Below are 17,097 nucleotides of genomic sequence, written 5' to 3'. Positions count from 1 at the left end.
TGGGGATACAGACATTACTCTTGGTTCTTACAAAGCTTATATGAGAGAGTGAAAGAAAATAAATTTCATAATTACATATTCATAACTGATAAGTTACAAATAGTAAGAGTACAGGTAATACATGAGGGCAATGGTTTCCCCATCAAATCTGGAATTTCTAGTGGCATTCATGTAAAGCCTTTATCTGATGACGTTTTATCAATTTAGTTTAAGTTTCCTGAATGTACATCCATGTTCATCTCTCTACAGCATCTCAAGTTCTTCTGGAATGAAAAGTTCCTACAGTCCACAGCCTGGGCTACATGGTTTGGATGGCCCCTTTCAGGCTCCTCTGGGCTGCCACTTGACTCTGCTTCTCATCTATTTCTACAACTCAGGACCCACCGTACTCACAGGGTGCCTATGGGCTGGATTAAAAGGGGGTGCTCATGGATCAAGGCCAATACTCATTTTAAATATTTAGAGTGGGAAACTAGGGACCTTAGAAAAGGCAGGGGGAAAAGGGGAAGATAAGATAAAACAAAAAGAGAGGAAACAGTAAACCAAGGAATCAGGAATCAGAAGTGGGAAATATGTACAATGAGCCAAAACTAATGGAAAGAAAAATTTGGAAGAAACTGACCCACCTGAACGTTCCCTTTCCATTTAAGCCAAAAGTCATGTGCTCATGGAATGGAATGCAAAAACTTCAGTTCTGGGGAGCAGGTTAATGACATACATGCCTCCTTTGGTCATGTTTTAAGGAGTCAGCAGCTCTGGTATCACCCAAATGTCTGCCTCCTGTCATACATAGTCATGTTTCACTTAAAAACAGGGGAGTGTTCTGAGAAACACATTGTGAAACCATTTTGTCATTGAGTGAACATCGTAGAGTGTACTCACCCAATCCTAGATGCTGTAGCCTACTACACATCCAGGCTATATGGTAGAGCCTATTGCTCCTAGGCTACAAAGCTATACAGCATGTTACTGTACTTAACACTGTAGTCAGTTGTAACACAATGGTAAGTACTTGTGTTTCTAAACATATCTAAATATAGAAAAGGTACAGAAAAATATGGTATAAAAGATAAAATATGGTACACCTGTATAGGGCAGCTCCATTATAATTTTATGGGACCACTACTGTATACACAGTCTATCACTGACCAAAATGATGTTAGTGGTGCATGACTATATGTCTCTCCATAGACTTTCCAACTCTTCTACCTCATGCCTCTTGTTCGTATCTTTGACGAGAGCACAAGCCAATGAGACATGCTCATTGGGGCAGAGCAGGTAGGTTTTTGTTTGATCATGATTATACCATATCAATAATCATGATTATATTCTTTTTCAACTATCAGATTTCTTTTGTGGGCAGATGAAAATGTGAATGTCCATCCACCATAGGAAGAAGAAAGTAAGTAATCAAGAATATTGGATTTCTGAGTTTCCTAAGATGACTCATGACCTTAAAATGCCCAAAGTGGGGATTAGCCTAAATAACCAGGTATAGTGGCTCATATCTGTAATCCCAACTACATGAGAGGCTGATGTGAGAGGATCGTTTGAGGCCAGGAGTTTGAGACCAGCCTGGGCAACATAGCAAGACCCTGTCTCTCAAAAAACGTTTTTTAAAAACTACATATCTGCTATGCATTTAATTCCTCTTCCCTTTAATAATATAGCTTGAGAAATGAGTTGTTCTATAAGAGGTATTTATAAAAGGTTTTAGGACAGCATTTTCTAAGTGAACAAAGGATGAAGGCAGTGTCTACATGCACAAACCAGCATATTGAAATTCACAGGATTAAAAAGGATCAGTTTTGTCTAAAAACACCCTCCATTTCTGTCTTAGTCTGTTTTCTGCTGCTGTAACAAAATACCATGGACTGGGTACTTTACAAACAATAGAAATTTATGTGCCTCATGGTTCTGGAGGTTGGGAAGTTCAAGAGCATGGTACTGGCATCCAACAAGGGCCTTCATGCTGTTTCATCCCATTGTGAAAGGAGAAAGAGTAAGAGAGTATGCAAGACACAGAATGGAAAGGGACTAAACTTATTATTTTTATCAGGAACCCACTCCCACAGTAAATAATCCACACCTGCAATAATGGCATTCATTTATTCACAGGGCAGAATCGTCATGACTTAATCACCTCTTAAAAGTCTCACCTCGCAACACTGTTGCACTGGAGATTAACTTCCCAACACATGAATTTTAGTGGATACATTCAAACTATAGCAATTCCTGATTCCGTTCTCTCATTAAATAATTTGGCTGGACTTTTTATCTTTCAACTCTCATTTACTATCAAGTTTGCAAAGCTCTTAATGGATGGGGTTACCTTGAAAAGCAAATCCTGGTATATGTATCCCTCATGCAGTCACTGAATCTGGATTATTGAACAATTTGATTTTTGCCTATGGAACACACTGCACAAACACAAATTAATTTATTAACTCAGCAACTATTTACTGAGCACAAACTATTGACATTGGCTTATTCATTCAATAAATACAAATTGAGTGCTTACCGCATGCCAGACATTGGTCTAGATGGTGGGTACACAATGATTTTGCCATCCTTCAACTTGTATTCCACAGGGATTGTGTTAGGCACTGGTAATACAGCAATGAATCCTTCTCAAAAGGAACTCATAATCCAACAAGGAAGAGAGGCATGCAAACAAATAACTCCAATGCTCTATGTTAAGAGGGAGATATGTACATGCACCAGGGATGGCTTAGAAGAGAGAGTGGTTCCCTTGAGTTGAAAATAGAATGTTGGGTTTAAGTGGAAATTAGGATCTGGGTAAAGGTATTTATAAGAAGAGAACTTTTAATAAGTTGAACCAGAACATCTTCTATTAAGACACAGCCTTAGAAATTAAGTATCATCAGTTTTACATATTGACCAATCCACAATGATATTGTGCAATATTATGCTGAAGCTATTGCCCTAGACACTACAAATAAATCTAGCATAAGACCCACAGATTTTATAGTCAATAACATTAAAACATTCTCAACTTGCAAAATGATTAAATACATTATTGCTCAGAAACAAATACTAATTAAACATAATAAAACAAAATACCTTAAAATATACTCCATTACTGTCCAGAGAGTGATACAGATAGGTAAATGCTAAAAAAAAGTTCAATTACTAAAGGTGTCAGTTAATGCAGATGGTGTTAGAAGGACAAAGCAAAGAATCTGTCTCAAGATGTTCCAGTTCAGAGTAGTAATAACCATTAATTTATCATTTCATGTTATGAAATGAGAAAAGCACTAGAGCTTGGTGTCAGTAACCAGTACAAAATTTTCTACAGCTGAATCATCTAAAGTATATTAAGATAAATCACTTAACAGACTAGAAGCTGCAGTAAAAGTGTCAAGTTCCTTGGTGTAACTTTTGAAATTCAGAGAGACCTAGGCAAGTCAATAGTTTCTTCAAGCCTCAGTCTTCTCATCTATAAATAATTAAGAACTATTACTCAGTAAGTTATGCCTAAGCTTGATACATTCTCATCTCCCTTCCATTCTCTATGCTGAAGTATAATTCTCAGAACCTGTTTCTGTGTCTGAAGACACCCACAGCAGGAAGGGGCACTAGTCTGCATCTGCTCTTCCCCACCACCAGTGCTCCACACACCAGCTTCTTGGTACACTGGGTAGTTCAGGGCCTGAACGGTAGCAGTTCAGGCAGGCAAGAGGAAGAATGAGATCACAAATATTATCTACTTCTCTCTTCTTCAAAAAAGACTTTTCCACCACCAAAAGAAGACTCGGGCATTTTTGTGCTGCCCTCTTCTCCCTTGGCTTCCCTAAGAAGCATCAAGGTTCCAGTCTGCAACAATAAAGTGCTGAGAGTCAGTTCCATTACTCAGCAACCTTACACTGAGTACTCAGTATGTGCAAGGTATTGTCCTAGGTGCTGGGATTCCAATGATGACCAACACACGATGGCTACCCTTCAAGAAGCTCATGATCTAATGTAACAAATACACATATGACAGACAATAGTAACTGAGACCCAAACCTCCCCAGACATCCCTAAACACAGTCTTCCTGGGCCCCATTTGTTCTTATGGGTAGCAATAAGTTCATATTAAAATAACACTAAAAATCAAAATCTCCAGGCCCAGAAAGTTTCACTGGAGAATTTTACCAAACATTTAAAAAAGAAATAACAACAATTTTACACAATCTCTTCCAGAAAACAGAAGAGGAAGGGATGCCTCCCAACTCGTTTTATGAGACTAGTATTGCCCTAACACGTAAACCAGACAAAGACAGCACACACAAAAAAGAAAACTACAAATCAATATCTCCTGTTAACTTAGGAAAATCTTCAACAAAACGTTAGGAAACGAAATCCAGCAATACACAAAAAGAATAATATACGATAACTACGCTGGTTTATTCAAGGTATGCAAGCCTGGTATCATACTCAAAAATTAATTCATGTAATCTACTATATCAACAGGCTAAAGAAAAAAATCATGATCATATCAATTGATGTGATATAAAAGCATATAAAATTCAATATTCATTCATGATAAAATCGGTCAGCAAACTAGGAATGCTCTTAACCTCAAAGAGCATCTACCAACAATCCTACAGTTAGTATCATACTTAACGGTAAGTGCTTTCATTCTAAGATCAGGAACAAGGCAAGGATGTCCACTCTCTCCTTTCTTATTCAACATCATATTGGAAGTTCTAGACAGTCAAATAAGGCAAGGAAAAGAAACAATTGGCATACAAACTGTGTTAAAAAAAATTGTCTATTTACAAATACAATTATCTACATTTTAAAAATCCCAAGGAATCTACAAAACACTCTGAGAACTAATAAGTGAGTTGGGTAAGGTCACAGGATACAAGATTGACACACAAAAGTGACTGCATTTGTACATACCAACAAGCTGTTTGTTGTTAGTATAAAACATCATAACCATTTAGAATTGCTCCAAAGAAAACAAAATACTTAGGTTTAAATCTAACAGTGAATGTACAGGTTCTATATTTTTATAAATCCAAAATGCTGATGAAAGACATCAAAGAAGGCCTAAATAATTGGAGAGATATGCTATGTTCATAGATTTGAAGACTTAATATAGTAAAGATGTCAATTCTCCCCAAACTGACTGACAGATTTAAAGCAATTCCTATCAAAATCTCAGTAAGCTTTTTGTAAACATGAGTAACCTTATTCTAAAATACATGTTAAAATAAAAATGCTCTAAACTAGCCAAAATTATTTTGAAAAATAATATAGTGGGAGAAATCATTCTTCCCATGTTGAGGCTTACTATATAGCTACAGTAATCAGGACAGTGTGGAGGACAGAACAGATCAGCGGAATAGAACAGAATCCAGAAATGAATCCAGACAAATATACTCAATTAACTTTTGACAAAGATGTGAATGGAATTCAATGGAGTAGAAATTGCCTTTTCAACAAAGGTGCTGGAGCAACTCGGTATCCCATAGGCAAATAAAAAAATTAAAAATCTAAATCTAACATTGCATATAAACGAACTCAAATGAACCATTACCTTAATGATAAAATATAAAACTATAAAAGTTTTTGAAAAATAAGACAAATTTATCTTTTCAAGACCTAGAACGTGGCAAAGAGTTCTTAGATTTGATACCAAAAGCACAATTCACAAAAGGAAAAATTAATAAGTTGAAACTCATAAAAATGGAAAACTTGGGTATGTAAGGCCCTGTTAAGAGGGTAAAAAAACAAATGACAGATTAGGAATAAAAGGCTTGTATCTAGAATATACAAAGAACCCACAAAACTTAACAGTAAAAAAATCAAACAAAGCACTTAGAAAATGAGGAAAGCATGTACAGACATTTCTTGGAAGACGATGTATGTATGGTTGTGATGGTGTCTGCCATAGGCATGGGAGGAGGGAGTGGTAGCTATGTCCTGGAAACTTGCCATCCAGGTCCTATGGGACAAAGGAGACTTTCTTATAGTGCCTCCATAATGGACAAAGCTTTGGGTTTAGGGTGCCAATAAAGTGGAAATTCCAAAAACAGGAAAAGAAAAAAAGCACTTAATTTTCTGTTTTTTCAAAAAAAAATCATCAAAATAGTCATCATGAGAGAAAACCAGATAATTGTGTACTTATTTATATTTTTTAAACTAAGTTAATGGATTTTGGTGTTTTTGTTTGTTTTGGGAATAAAATATGGGAATGGTGTGGGGAGGTCATAATAATCTTTTAAGTGTTTTGAACTTCTAACAAATTTAACACTCGCTGATGAAAGTGAAAAGCAGGGCAGGGCTCCGAGTAAAGCATGGTCTCTAATACATTTCCTAGTCTAAAACCATTAAACACTTGTCCTACAGAGGATTAGAATGTGTGCACTGGCTCATAGCAATGCAAGGCTAGAAAAGAAAAATTAAACAAAACCATCCCCAAACCAGTAAAGTTAACCTCTGCCCAACAAAGCCAGATGGATCACCAATATGAATCCTTTACGATATAAGGAGTTATGTGGGCAAAGAAGAAGGTGGGATGGATGTGCTGAGAAAGGACAAAGTAGAGAAAATAGACAATTCAACAATAATATTTGGAGACTTCAAAACCATACTTTCCAGAGCAGAAGATCAACGAGGAAATAGAAGACCTGAATGATACTATCAGCCAACTAAACCTAGAAGACATCCAGAGAATATTCTACCAAACAACAGCAAAATGCACATTTTTATCAAGTTGTTACATAAATAGGCCAAAGATGGTCCCTGTATATTGGCCCTCATGTTGTTTACTTCTTCACAAGAGGCTAGGACCAGTAGTTGAAAGCCCACCAGGACCACACTAAATTCTTACATCTAATTGCCTTAAATATATCCTAAATAAGTATACTTTTTGCCATTTAGTGCCTATCCTGTTTTGCATGCCCTGCAGTTTTGCAAAACAGAATAGGCTCTAAATGTATCCCATATCTGCTTGTCACAGATAAGACAAACTATGTGGCTAGAAAAGACCCCACCCAATATTGCCCTTCAAAGCCATCTGATCCAAAACTCTCTACCTTGCTGCTAAGTGACATCACCTAGACACATAAGCCCCACCTCCAATTCCCCTCCCCTCTAGAAGTTCCCTTACCCTTTTCCCCTTTTGGATGGTGGCCCTGTCTCTCGAAGGTCTCTTGCTGTGAGAGACTTCCCCTCTCCTGCAACCCTGCCCAAATACCACCAAAAAAAGCTTATTGTACAACACTGCCATCTTGTGCTCCTGTCTTTCCTTGATTAGCCCCCAAATCCTTGAACTTACCACACAAGTACAACTGGAGCATTCCCCAGGATAGACCACATTAGGCTGTATAACAAGCCTCAATAAACTCAGAAGGACTAAACCCACACAAAGTATGCTCTCCAACCACAATGAAATGGAGTTAGAAATAAATAACAGAGGGAAATTTGAGGAACTCCCAAAGATACAGAAATTAAACAACACATTCCTAAATGTGCTTGACATTTAGGTGAATGAAAACAAAAACCCAACAATGCCAAAATGTATAGGATGCAGCTAAAGCAACGCTCAGAGGGAAATAGCTGCAAATGCCTATATTTAAAAAGAAAAAAAAAGATCTTAAAGCAATAGTCTAAACTTCTACCTTAAAAAATAAGAGTAAACAAAGCTCAAAGCAAGCAGAAGAAATGAAATTATAAAGATTATAACAGACTTAAATAAAATTGAGAATAGGAAAATAATAGACAAAATCAATGAAAAGTTTATTCTTTTAAAAGATCAATAAAATTGACAAAACTTTAGCTAGTCTGACCAAAATAAAAAGAGAGAAAACCCAAATTACTAAAATCAGAGATAAAAGTGGCCTATTACTACCAACCTTTCAGAAATAAAAGAGATTATAAGATAATACAATGAACAATTATATGCTAAAAAATTGGATAACCTAGACAAAACTGAGAAATTCTTAGAAAGACAAAAAATTTCAAAACTGACTCAAGAGCAAGTAGAAAATCTTTATAGACTTACAGGGAAAGAGTTTGAATCAGTAATCAAAAAACTTCCCACAAAGAAAAGTTCAGGCCCAGATGGTTTCACTGGTGAATTCCAAACATTTAAGGAAGAATTAACATCAGTCATTCACAAACTTTTCCAAAAAAAAAAAAAAAAAAAAACAGAAGAGGAGGGAACATTTCCCAACTCATTCTATGAGGTCAATATTACCCTGATACCAAAACTAGGAAAAGAAATCACAAGGAAGGAAAACCGTAGACCAATACTCCTTATGAACACAGACACAAATATCCTTAACAATGAAGTTGTATATTAAAAGAATTATACAACATGATCAAGTGGCATTCATCCCAGGAATGCCAGGTTGATTTATCATATAAAGAACAATCAATATAAGACACTATATTCATAGAATAAGAGAGAAAAATCACATGACTATCTCAACGGATGCTGAAAAGCACTTGAAAAAAATCCAACATCTTTTCAGATAATAACACTTAGTAAACTAGCAATAAAAAGGAGCTTCCTCAACCTGATAAAACCATCTACATAAATCTCATAGCTAACATCATACTTAACAGTGAATGACTGAATACTTTCCCTTTACGATCAGGAAAAAACAAGTATGGTACTCTCTCACCACTCTTATTCAATATAGTACTAGAAGTTCTAGGCAACACAATATGGAAAAAAAAAGAAAACTAAAAAATGAAAGAAAGAAGCAGAAGAGAGGAAAGAGAGAGAGCCTGAGAATCCAGATTGGAAAGGAAGAAGTAAAACAACTACTTCTATTCACAGAAAACATGATTTATATATAAAAAAATTCTAAGGAAGCCACTGAAAAACTACTACAACTAATAGGAATTCAGCAAGTTTACAGGATACATAATCAATATGCAAAAATCAAATATATTTCTATAGCAATTAACAATACAAAAATAAAATTAAGAAAACAACTATTTAGCTTTAAAAACAATAAAATAATTAGGAATAAGTTTAACAAACGAAAAGTGTAAACTTGTAAACTGAAAACTACAAAACATAATTGAAATAAATTTTAAAACTAAATAAATAGAAAAGCATCCCACATTCCTGAATTGGAAGACTTAGTATTAATACAGTGATATTCCCAGATTGGTCTATAGATTCAATACAATCTTATCGATATTCTAGCTGCCTTTTTGGCAGACACTGACAAACCGATTCTAAAATTCTTATGAAAATGTAAGGCACCAGGAATAGCAAAGAAAATCTTGCAAAAGAAGAACAAATTTGGTGGGGTGGAGGGAAGAAAGAGCAAAGTTGGATGGCTCATGCTTTCCTTTTTTAAAACTTAATACAAAGCCATGATAATCAACACACTGTGGTATTGACATAAGGATGGGCATATAAACTAATACAATTGAATTCCAAAAGAAACCATTATATTATTATCAATTGATTTTTCATAAGTGTGCCAAGACAGTAATTCAATCGGGAAAGAATAGTCTTTACAACAAATGGTGCCAGGACAATTCAATAGCCACATGCTAAAAAAGAAAGAAAGGAAAGAAAGAAAATCAAGAAAAGAAGGAAGGAAGGAAGGAAACTAAAATGAACTTGGACCCGTACCTCACACCAAATATAGAAATTGATTCAAACTTAATCAAAGACCTAAATCTAAGAACTAAAATTATAAACTCTTAGAAGAAACATAGGAATAATTTTTCATGACCCCGGATTAGGCAGTGGTTTTTTAGATATGACACCAAAAAAAAAATGGATAAATTTAAAATTTTCATGTTTCGAAAGTTTTATCAAATCAATGAAAAGACAACCCAAAGAATGAGGAAAAAAATTTGCAAAGCATATATCTAACAAAAGACTGGCACATAGAATATATAAAGAACACTTAAAATTCAACAATAAAATAACTAATAACTCAAATAAAAAATGGACATAGGAACTGAATAGACTCTTCTCCAGTGATATTCAAATGGTCAACCTGAGCAACACAGTAAGACCTTGTATCTATAAAAAACTAAAAACTTAGCCAGGTATGGTGGCATGTGCCTGCAGTCTTAGATACTGGGGAGGCTGAGGCGAGAGAATCCCTGTCACACCCTGCACTCCAGCCTGGGCAACAAAGTGAGACCTTGTCTCAAAAAAAAAAAAAAGATATTCAAATGGACAATAATGACACAAAAATATGCTTGGTATTATTAGTCTCTAGGAAAGTATTTAATACAAATCAAAGCCACAAAGAGATATGACTTTATACCCACCAGAATGGCTAGAGGCAAAAAGTCAGATCATAACTGTTGGTGAGAATGTGAAGTAATCAGAACCCACATACACTGCTACTGGAGTTGTAAAATGATGCAGCTACAACTGGAAAAGTTTACCAGTTCTTCAAACTCTTAAACATAGAGTTACCATATGAACCAACAACTGCACTTATAGACACATACTCAAGAGAATTAAAAACATATATTCATAAAACATTTGTATATGTATTTTCATAGCATCATTATTCATAATAACCAAAAAGTAGAAAAAACTCAAAAGTCTATCAAGTGATGAGTGGATAGATAGAATGTAAATGTCTTTGTAATGAAATATTATTCAATTATAAAAAGGAATGAAGTACTGATACATACTAAAACATGGATGAACCTTGAAATAATTATGCTATGAAGCCAAGCACAAAGGCTTCTTGTATGATGCTATTTATATATAATATTTATTACAAACCACAGAGACAGAAAGTAGACTCGTGGTTGCCAGGGAATAGAAGGGGGAAATAGGGAGTGACAGCTATTTCTTTTTGGGGTGATAAAAATGTTCTGGAATTAGATAATGGTGATAGTCATTTTGTGAATATACTAAAAAAACACAGAATCATAAACTTTTTTTAAAATGATGAATCATAAAGTATATAAATGATACCTCAAGGCTGTTTTTTTTTTTTTTTAAGGCAGATGTTGCAAGATCACAGAGTTAGGGTATATTATAATTAAGACTTGAGGCCAAATGTGTTTGATCCTAAATGCCACTGTCTTAACTACCAACTATATTCCTGTACCTCCTTCCTTTCTCACATTATAGACGTCCTAGGAAATGTAATTCACTCCTGGAAAGTTTGCCACTGTCGAAAACCAAATCTTTATCTCTAACCTTTCTTCTGACTTCAGTTTGTCTCCTAACTGTGGACAACTATGTCTGTGTAGCCTAGAGGTGTCTCAAAATGAATACACATTAAACCAAACTTCACTTCACTTTCCACCTTTTCTTCCTTTTCTGAATGGTCTTATTGGTAGTTAATCCCTTATTGGCTGGTGTCCTTTCCAGTGCTCACCCCATTCAGAAAGCAAAGATAATTACCCCACCCTAAGTTCAGTAAATGATCAAGTTTTTCTTGCTTAGGTTACCAGTTCTGACCATGTTATTTGGCGGTTCTTCACACAAACAACATATTACCAAGAGACTTTTTCAATTTCACTTCACTGCTAATAATGCCTTAAGTATATACTTACAATACAGACGCAAATTAACCAAGGGGTAAAAATAGAGACCCTCTCTCCAAAACAGTTCAGAGAGCAAGTAGGAGAGGCAGGGCTCTGATTCAAGTCTTGAAGTGAGTGTGTGGGCCCAGACAATGCCCTTCTCCCACATTTATCACAGGCTAAAACTTCCTTTGAGTTGTTCACTTAAAGTCACCACCAAAACCATGGCCATTTTCAAGGGTATCTGTAAGATCATCAGGAAAATCTTACACTAGTAAAGCCTAACTATTCTTTAGATTACCTACTAACCATCACATCCAGCATGGTTTCTGAAATTTTCCTTCTTTCAAAGCCCCATAGAACATTTTTACTACAAAAATTAAACATATTAATCAATTTTATATCAACATATTTAACTTTTAAAATACTCAAATTTAGGCCGGGGGCAGTGTGGCTCACACCTGTAATCCCAGCACTTTGAGAGGCCAAGGTGGGTGGATCACCTGAGGTCAGGAGTTTGAGACCAGCCTGGCCAACATGGTGAAGCCTGGTCTGTACTAAAAAGGACGTGTTGGCAGGTGCCTTTAATCCCACGTACTCGGGAGGCTGAGGCTGCAGAATTGCTTGAACCTGGAAGGAGAAGGTTGCAGTGAGCAGAGATCATGACAGCACTCCAGCCTGGGTGACAGAATGAGATTCCATCTCAAAAAAAAAAGGAAAGAAAAAAGAAAAATACTCATACTCAGATAACATGCCTAGCACAAAATTTTTGTTTATAACCACTTAGTAACTTGGAATATTTGAAATCCTTTCCACAGAAAAGGCAAAATCAACAACAAAAAACCCCCAAAACACAGATATTCTATTTCTGATACTCCCAAATAATGTAAATGTGTTTTATTTCCTTGTGTGCACTATTCCAGCTATTCTGCAAAGTGCTAGGATTACTGCATTTATAGGATAAATTTAAAAACCAACTGTATTGCCAACACTCACTTGTGCCACATATTGCTAGCAGTTACATGGCTAAATACCAAACTGTATGTTGACTCAATACAAGGCTAAGAGAACAGGTGGAATGGAGCAGACCCAGGCCTTACCGTTCACACTGCTTGCCTTCTCCCACCCACATCTTGGCATCTCTAAGTGATGGCAAAAGTATATCCTATTTTGAGTAATAAATTATACAATAAGAAGTAGTAGATGCTTATAAGAATATATCATAAAATATGAGTATTATAAGATATACTCAAATATAAAAGTATAAACTCATTACAAAATAAGGAGTACACACTCTGCACTGCATGGAAATATGTTAAGAGCACATTTTTAAAAAAATTTTATAGGTTTTTGGGGAACAGGTGGTATTTGGTTTACATGAGTAAATTCTTCAGTGGTGATTTGTGAAATTATGGTGCACCCATCACCCAAGCAGAGTATACTCTGAACCCAGTTTGTATCTTTTTATCCCTCAACCCCTTCCCACCCTCTCCTCCTGAGTCCCCAAAGTCCATTGTATCATTCTTATGCCTTTTCACCCTCATAGCTTACTTCCAACTTATGAGTGAGGACATATGATGTTTGGTTTTCCATTCCTGAGTTACTTCACTTAGAATAATAGTCTCCAATCCCATCTAGGTTGCTGCTAGTGCCCTTGATTCGTTCCTTTTTATGGCTGAGTAGTATTCCATCGTGTATGTATATAACACAGTTTCTTTATCCACTCATTGATTGACGGGCATTTGGACTAGTTCCATATTTTTCCAATTGCGAATTGAAAAGCACATTTAATATCTCTTTTCTTAAAGTCTGTATCCTGCGCCAAGTTCTCAATGGTCCTGTAATGGATAAATAAGGAAAGGCTGTGGCCACACTGACAATGACACCCTCTCCTGGAGGAACCTCTGCAGGTGATGAGCTAAGGAAAACCACCTGTCCTCACTCTCCCTGCATAAGCCAGTGAGCGGCCTGGGGGCAGGATCGCCCATTTGATTTGGCTCCAGGCCAGGCATTTACTAGCTGTAGTGGTGCAATGAAAGAGGATTGAAAGAGGGTCTCGGTTCTCCACGCGTTTGCAGTGGGTGGCTGACATACTTACAAGCATCTTTAAAACAAAGCAGTCTGGAATAGAGGGAGATGCAAAAAGCTGGGAGCAAAAGGCTGAGAGATGTATTGCCACTGGGTTCTAAGAAAGCCCGGGGAGGGAACACGAGAGGGGTGGGACTTTGGCAGATTTAAATGAGGAAATGAAAGGGCTTCACAAGCAGAGGGGATGGCCCAGAAGTCCTTATTCATCTTTATTTGTAAAATGAGGATTATAAGAATAACCTACCTGGTACCGAGTGTAAGGTTCTAATCATGAGTTGTCCTGGTTCTTGGTGCGTTGAACAAAGAACTGAACAGCACCCGCGAGCAAGCAATGAAAGCCTAGATTTACTGAAGCAGAAGGCAATAGGACCGAAAGCACACTTCACAGAACGCAACCAGAGCCACAAGTGGCTCAACAGCCCGGGTAGCAAAGTCTTCTGGGGTTTCAGTACCCTCTAGAGGTCTCTTATTGGTTACACCATACGTAAATGAAGGGCTAGCTCACCGCCAATCAGAGGCCAAAGTGAATTGGGCGGCAGCCAATCCACGAAGGTATGATTGGCACCCTATGCAAATAAAAGTCCTAGAATGGTCCACTCATTGGCCAGAGTGCAGGTTTGGCCCGTGGCCAATCAGACGCTGGCATGGACTGGTGCCTTATGCAAATAAAGGTCCTAGAATGGACCGACAGTAGGCCAGAGTGCAGGTTCTTCCTTTTAATTTAGTTCCAGGAAGTTTGCGTGAATTGACCTTAGGTTCCCTGCCTTCAGACCCCATTCTCCCGCCTCAATAGTGTTGTTTTAGGATTAAATATATGTAAAGCACCTGACACTATTCAGGAGTATAAAATGTTTTAGCTATTGTCATGGGTAGAAAGCAGAGTAAGAGTTCAGGCCAGAAGGAGGGCAAAAAATAACTGTGTGCACTTGGTGCTTCTATAACTGATTGTTTCAAGCCCCTAGGGAAGACAAATATCTAAAATCAAGAAAAAATAAGAATATTAGTACTTTTCTTTCACCAGAATGTGACTTTTTGGGACAGAGGTGCACGTGATCTTGTACCTCTGGCAATTAATCTGAAGTATAGGAATTATGAGGGCAAGTCCTTGGTCTTAACTAGAAATGAAAACAAAAACACAGGACACAGTATCAGGACAGGGTTTCCTGAGGGCACCTCCAGTGAAGCAACGGGCCTCCCCACACAACCTAGGGGTTAGGCCACTGGAACAGCAGTGGTTGCTGCTACACATTCTTAGATAAAGCAGTTCATCTCTTTTGACTTAAATGTCTTCATCTGTGAACTGTGCATGGTGATACCTATCACTGGGAGTCCTTTTGAGGATTAAATAATATCAGACATATATCGCACTTAGCCAGTGCTTTGGCACACTGTTGGTGTTTGATAAATATTAACTCTTTTTATAGCTAGGACAGTGGAGACTAGCTTGCCTGGGACAGGCTGTTTGGCTTCTTAGTAAAGAAGAAACTTCTTAGAGGAGGCACTGGGGAAAGGAAGACAAGGAGAGGGGAGGAGAAGGAGCCCCATCAAGGATTTAAATGTGGTTTTCCCTCCTGCTGAGAGGGCCCCTGCACTCAATAAACTGGAATGACCCTAGCTGAACTTCCAGGCTTGAAAGTATAGTTGTTTTTTAAAAGGAGTTCTTCTTTTTCAAGATCAATTGTTCAACAGAACTGAAAAGCTTGCCCTCGGAAGAGGCTCAATCCTAAAACCTGCAGGGTAAACCATTAAAAGAAAGAATGTGCCCTTACTCAATAGGGAGCAGGGAGCACCATGCATACACTGTCTGAATGCTGCGACTCTGCTGCCTCTTCTATTCGAAATTAACCAGAAATCCGAGAACCTGAAAGCTGAGTCCTAGCTAACATTATTTAAATGAACCGGCTGTTACACAAACCTTAAACCACATGTCATTTGGTTGCGGGGCTGCCATGGGCCAAGAGACATTAATACTGATGGTTCCCAGCTCACAAATGAATTGTGTTCCAAACGTGCATTTGGAAGGCTGTGGTTTGAAAGGCAGAATGCACTTTTCCATAGAAGCAATGTTATCAATGGCAATTAGGGCTACAAGCCAGCTCACAAAAAGCCATGTAACCATGATATATCTAAACACCACACATTTTAGCCCAAAAGAGTGGAAATCAATAGTGTTACAATACTAATAATTAAAGGATGAGATTAAAAAGTCTTTCATTTGTTTTGAGTACTAGTGCTTAGGCAAAAACAGATTTAACTAAAGGAAGATGAAAATCTCTATCCAGTTAGGCAGAGGGGCCAAGGAAAACTGGGACTGTAAGTCAGGAACCCTGACAGTTGGTAATCAGACCAACTTGCAGGATTTCTGCCAACTCTAAGGAGCTAGTGTCTGCATGTGAAGACCAACCTAGCACCCAGAAAGGAGTTTGGGGCGGGGGTGGAATGGAGGGTTAGGATGACTGAAAAGAAGTTAGCCTGGTCATTCCTATGCAGCTATTTCATCAGTCAAAATGGGACCTGGCTTCAGCATCCCTCCTCTCTTGGGTGATTTTTCCTATTTATAACAAATCCAACCCTGGCCCCAAGAATCACTGGAGTCCAGAAAGTTTGATGTCTTTTTCATACTGATTTCTGAGATCAGACAAGCTCTTGGATATTCACACATACTGGATGGATTTTCACCTCCCAGCCCTGCCCCCGTGTAGATGAACCTCTCACTTGCTATCCCCTTCACAGAAGAGAAGTTTTGCCGGTTGCCTGGAGTCTCCCTCTGCTATCCTACTCTACATATGACCAGCACTGCATCTGGCTGGAGACATTCTGAATCATTTAATCTAGCTTAAAGCTAAGGATCAAATATACATTTTATTTGGCAATATGAAAAAGACATGAGATATCTGTATATGGTATATGAAATATGAAAAAGACAAGAAAAGAGGAAAGGAGCAAATTGAAAAAGGAAATGACTTGAAAAAGGTCATTTGCAAAGCAATACAATGGAATTCTGCAAGATCTAACCATTAGGTGGCACCATGGGCCCAAGGTAGTTTGGTGGCCCCAAGAAAGTGGAGGAGAAAGGGGGAAAATTGATGAGTGGTCTGTGGGTAGGAAGGCTGAACGGAGCCACAGCGAAACGAGTAACCGAACATATACAAGCATTCCTGTGAAGTGTGTACTCTGAATTAATCCACATATTCATAAATTCAATCATTAATTCCCTTAAAATTATTTTTAAAGTCTCATAAATTTTATTTATACAAATTGATTTATATCCCTTGCTCATTTCTATTGATCTATGCTTTTTAAAAATTAAATTCTAGCAGTTCTACTTATTCTGAGTACTAGTCCTTTGTCAATGAGATATATACAAATATATCCTGGTTCGTGGCTTGCCTCTTTTTTCATGGCAAGTTTCTGTTGTACAGAAAATTTTCATTTTAATATAGGCTAACATTTTTTTCTTTGCAATTTGTTCTCTGTGAGTCTTGTTTAATGTATCTTTTCTTATCTTGAGACCATAAA

This window comes from Chlorocebus sabaeus, chromosome 7 (genome assembly GCF_047675955.1).
Source record: "Chlorocebus sabaeus isolate Y175 chromosome 7, mChlSab1.0.hap1, whole genome shotgun sequence".
NCBI classification, from domain to species: Eukaryota; Metazoa; Chordata; class Mammalia; order Primates; family Cercopithecidae; genus Chlorocebus; species Chlorocebus sabaeus.
The sequence above is the reverse complement of the archived record's forward strand: the minus strand, read 5'-3'. Positions refer to the sequence as shown.